We start from the raw sequence: 6000 nt of genomic DNA, 5'->3' as shown, positions 1-6000 counted from the left end.
TATTGCTGGCATCTGCTGGGATCACCGGGTTAGTAATAGTGAGGTTAAACGCAGGGTATTAGGGAATGATGGTAAATCTGTTGATGAGGTTATGAATCTTCATCGAATGAGATGGTTGGGCCACGTGTTACGTATGCCTGAACACCGATTACCACGACGTGCAATGCTATCCGGTATTGGAGATGGTTGGAAGAAAGTTAGGGGCGGCCAAACCAAAACGTGGCATCAGTGCTTGAAGACACTAACTTCTAGTCTGAGCCATGTTGGTAGATGCAGACTACTTGGATGGGGTCCGCGTGACTTTCGTAACCAATGGTTGGAGACTCTTGGTGACATGGCTCAGAATCGATCACAATGGCGTCGGTGTATACACTCCCTGTCTTCCCTTAAACTAAGAGATTAAAATCACTTCATATCTTTCTTTCTACGAACCAATTCTTTCTTCTTGTACTATATCTCTATATGCAATCTTTCTCTTATATATTACCACCTTTGACCTAACCACTACTGTGAATCCGGTGTTCATCATGTTGTGCTGATGCGGTATGGCAACCTGGACCGTTGCACATATGTGCCTGGTCCTACGTTGTAGCTGACTGACTGACTGATCCGCTTGTTCAAGACGAAGTTCCAGGAACAGGGTTATGATCAGATACCTAGTGGATGAAAGCTAAGTATTACCAACCTAAAATAAATAAGGCATCTTTATGCTAATGTGATTCGAGTACCAAAAATGTTTTGAGTATCCGACGCGTTGTAAAATAACTTGCATAAAATAAATCTTAAATAGACTAAAATCGAGGTACTCATAACAATGTACAGCATGACGTTCAACTAAACGCAGATATTAATAGATACAAAAGATAGAATGTAACAAATCTAGTAGAATGTAATAGTTAGAAATATTCAAATAGTGAATAACAACAACTGGTCTTTTATCTACACTATTATCTCGTGTTTTTACATCAGTAATTCTGAGACATGTAAAAACCAGAGGATCATATGGAGCCACAAACTGAAAAACACTCAGTTTCGTCCATCTTCTGAGACTTATTTTACTCAACTGGACCTCCTAACACTTGTTTACAAGATTCTAGAAAAAACTTTAGGTCAAAGTAATATGTTGACTTTGGTACAAAAATGTGCAGTGAGATCATGAAAAAATTCTCAATTCGTTCACTCATGTACAATACATGTTACAGCATTGTGGTGTGTGCTACTTATGTTGACATAAGTAGTATATGATGTTAGTCGTGAACAGGTCCGGCAGCAGAGAGACAAGAGGATCGAACAGTAAAGAATGGAAACAGAATGCAATTTGTATGAAAATGCAAGAACAATGAAGTCTGGGTCATTTTGAGACAACTGGTGGACATTCTGCAAATGAGGCATTTACCTTATGATTGTTGGATTTTATTAACAAGTCCTGTAATGTTGTGTTAAATACATTCGAGTGTCCCCACTGGTGTTCTTGTTCACTAAAGCATCACTACTGTTCATATGTTTAAGTAGACCGATTATTGATATTTAAAAGTTTTCATGTTGGCAGATAATTATAATATCAAATATTAAAGGACAATTCCAATGAGCCATTTGCAAGTTATTTATCAATAATATCGAAAATAGAACGTATTTTGCGAACTTGTGATTTTTTGTTATGCTCACTAATGTCAGTCAGTAGATCATCAGGCCAAGCTTTCTGGAGTTTACAAAAGCATGAGACAGACAATTAGCATCATGAAACCACAAGGTATATACCCTCTAAGTTATTGAACGTGGTGTTAGAAAGTTATGAAGTTTTTAGTCTATTTCATCCTCCTTTGGTCTCCTGATATCTGTTGTATCAATTTAACTATGATTGAGTGTGAAAACCATATATATTTTCAGATGAATCCAATTCAAAAAACTTTGAATAGACTACTGAATGGACGCAGACTGGCTGACACCATAGACTGTGCGATTTTATTCCAGTGCTTTCGTAACTTGGGGAGATTTCGATCGATTACACAGTGATCTAGGCTAGTCAGCTTTACATTGTAATCACATTATCTGTATCAGATTACTAACATATTTCATCTAAAGTTATTTATATTTACACAATAATTTCTAAAAGTTTGATGTAAAGTAAATAAACTAGAATCCCTGATCCGAATAAAAATTTTATATGGAATTATAAGTATACGAAGTATTTAAATATCAAAATATTCCATCAGTCAATAGGACAATTATCAGTATATTACGAGACCCTGCAATGAAAGGCAATAGTTCAAGTGCCGGGGTTAAAAGAAATAAATGAAGGGTATGTTTACCACAAATACTTAAGACTGAGAAGAAAAAGATGAAGAATATATCGAAGTTATTGTGATAAATATCGAAACACATTAGGATTAGTGATGTGAGCGAATGTTTATCTTGTCATAGCCAGAAAACATTTTTATGTAGAGCCTACTTTAAAAAGAGCGTTTCTATAAACCATTTCACCTCTTGTTAAACTGACGTTTTCGGTTCATATCTATGAGCAGTTTAGTTACTTGTTTGTACTTGTCCTTGACATACTGCGGAACTTACATATATGACGTCTCGGTGTCTCAATAATGAATCCACTTTGTTCGTTCATTTAATATAAAATAATTGATCGTTCCAATTATTTATATCTTGAGACAGTTTCTTAGTACGATTTAGGTTTTTTACGCATAACGTACCATGAGCATTTGATGTGAATAGGACTTTTACGAGCTAAAAACGAAATGGTAGATTACAACACTTCAGAAACAAATTTCTGGACATGAAGTTGTTCGAGTTTCATCACTTATGAGTTGTAGCTATTGTTTACTATTACCTATAATTTGAAATCATTAATAACAGAGTATCAGTTAGTCTGTAGGCTATAAAAGACGTAAAACAGTAAAATATGAATTCATCCAAGTTACCACACCACAACGTATCATAGTACGGATAGTAAAAAGGAGAGAAACTGAAATAATGGTTTTAACGATAGCAGAAAATAAATAAAAATAGGATGAATAATTCAAAGATAAGAAATCAAAACGAGAAACGAATTGACATTTAAACTCAAAATCTTTTTGAAGGAAAACAAAGAATTAGTGCAACTGAACGACTTCAATGGATTAAAAGCCTACATTAATTACGGTCTTCATTGATGGGAACTGTTGAGGAAGCTTACTGTAAATAATCAAATAATAGAAATATTTTTACTCGCCTGTCAGTAACAATGTTTAGTTGTGCTTATTTGAAGTGTTACAAGCCATTGGATCCCAAAGTGAAACTTTTGAGAGTATTTAAAACGAAATGAATGTTTACTTAGAAAAATTTGAGTAGATTCTCAATTTACACACTCCTTAAACTAATTGCCAGAATATATACATCATTTATTTGACTAGTCAAATCTTCATAAATGATATAACTGTTTTTGTTACTATCTAGTTAGTTACATAGTAATTTAATGAAAATGAATGTATTAAAAACTAATGAACAATAATCTTTAAAGTAAAATTTACTTATAACAATAAGGTAAAATAGTGTAAGACATAGAATTCTTTGATATAAGAATTGTCAGAAAACTGGATCATTGTCCATGTAAAACAACACCGCAAAATGACATTAATCGTTAAGAGTTAAAAACATAAAAATGTCCAGCTACAAGATCAGTAAATTTTGTGTCTAAAGTAAACATAAGACAGATTGCTTATATATTTGTAATATCCCAATGAGTAGAAAAACCAAATTTTCAAAATTTTTTGACGTTTATTCTCTGAAGAAGTGGCACACATTGAATCAAGAAGCATCAGGAAACTCAAAAATTTAATTTTTCTACCCACTGGGATATTACAAATATATTGTTATTAATAACTATTTACTCAATGCTCAATTTGGAATAAAACAGATTATTATTAAAAACACGAAGTTTAGTGAAAGGATTTCTCTTCAAAGAATTTATTATCAAGCTGTACAATAGGTAATTTTTAAACTAAGCTTTACGTTAATCAAATGAGCATAATCCACAATAAAATATATAATTGAGTAATTGCTTCTTCACAATGAAAAGGAGTTAATCCACTAGCAAGGTGTTACTTTGTTTCTACCTTATGTTACAATTATTTACTATACTCTCTGAATTGAAATACAAACATCACTATTATAGGTATCACTTAAACATTTCTTAATCATTGGATTCATACTAAGTTTGTACACTGATAAGTGAATTAGTTTGGTCCTCCAACGGTAATGTCAACATATTTATCGCCACAAAATAACGTGAATTACGAGACGTAAGCCACTTTAATTTTATATGAGTGACCATTTGATGGACCAAAAATATGCGGAATGGGCATGAAAATTCGTTTTTACAGACCTGTCAGTTCGACCTGTGAGAATAGTTGTTCAGAATTTCTTATTAATGTCTTTGACATTATGTGTGGCTATTGAGAGTGCACAACACTAATCTACTTATTCAGTATGTACTTTCTTCAGAGAGGATTCACTGTAGGATATGCTGATGGAAACATTTGACCATGTTGTAAGAAATCGATGAGTTAATTTAAAGAGAATTTGTGACTTGATTTGTAAATAAACTAATTATGTACATATCCAACGAGTGAGCCACTGTTTTATACAACGCCACAAAATTCTTAACACCACTTCACTAATGAAAATTGACAATGAACACTATATAATTAAAGTTTTAAATATTTGCCCTTTTGTTCAATTTGATGGCAAGAATCAAGATAACAAATATGCAGTTCATCTAAAGTATGAACTACATATGTTTTCTGATTTAGCTAGGAAGAAAGTTTAATGAAATTGAAAAAAACTAAACAGTAATGATTTTATCTATCTTTCCGCTTGTAGTTGCTACTTTTACGAAGTAGTTTGTCTTGGCAATCGAGCTATATTGGCTGAAACAACTGTTCTTTCAATTCCTATCACTTCACACAGGTCAGTTGAGAAGCAGCAACTTGAGGTGAAAGGACGGAAGTTATGCTTTTGTCTGTACTGGAGTTTAATGGTAGTAAGGTATCTCCATTAAACAACCAGTATCTGCTGCGATGTCGCTCTCATACAATGAAAGGAAGAGGTTAGAAAACGTTGGTTCTCAAAATGTAACACCTCACTTTACCCTACGGATGTTGGTCTGCGGTGATAGGGTATTTTGAAGCACGGAGTTAACATATTAAAAACTTCCCACAGAAATGCTGTTTGATCAATCACAAGTAGTCGTTTCCTGGACTCCGTGGGAGCTGCCAGATCGGTACGACCATTGCTTATCTAGTTTCCTTCTCAGGTCCTTCCACAATATGAGCAGTCGGGGAACGAGAGCCGCCATGATACTTCTGGCAACGCCAGAGATCACTTAGATCGGGATCACGTCCCTTCGCCATCTCTTAATATTTCTCCTGTACCCATGACTAACTCTTCCCTTACTTTATCACCACGTGCCGAAAATCTTAACGACTCGAGTTCACCAAATTTTATTTATTATCTCTTGAAACCGCACCCTAAACAACATGTTGAGGCTGCTAATGTTCAAACTTTATGACAAATAGGCCAAGACTTCATGAGCTAGGTCTCTAGAATTACGCACCGTCGACGAGTATGTACCTAAGTGGGGTAACTTACCACCGCTCACCTAGTAGATACAGAGAACCGGTACGACTTACTCTCTGTGTATCTAGAAACTTTGATGCCACTTTTCGCAGAGTGACTGGGGTAGATATAGAACAAAGTTCATCAGCGGTATACTGGATCTCAACCAACAGTCGCTTTTGAACTGTCCAACTGAGTAGGGCGGATTAAGAACAATATGGAAAGGTGGGAACACTCACTGGTGCCACTTCGTTTTCTCTGCCTGCGTTTCCACTGACTGCAGTTCGGATGAAGTAAAGAATGTTCACTTTTAACTCGTTTCTCAGCTACTTGGGTATGAGCCACACTAATACACGATTTGCGGAACCAAAGTAGGTGGGGCGGAAATCGAATACG

This window comes from Schistosoma haematobium, chromosome ZW (genome assembly GCF_000699445.3).
Source record: "Schistosoma haematobium chromosome ZW, whole genome shotgun sequence".
Taxonomy (NCBI): domain Eukaryota; kingdom Metazoa; phylum Platyhelminthes; class Trematoda; order Strigeidida; family Schistosomatidae; genus Schistosoma; species Schistosoma haematobium.
This window is presented reverse-complemented; position numbering follows the sequence as displayed.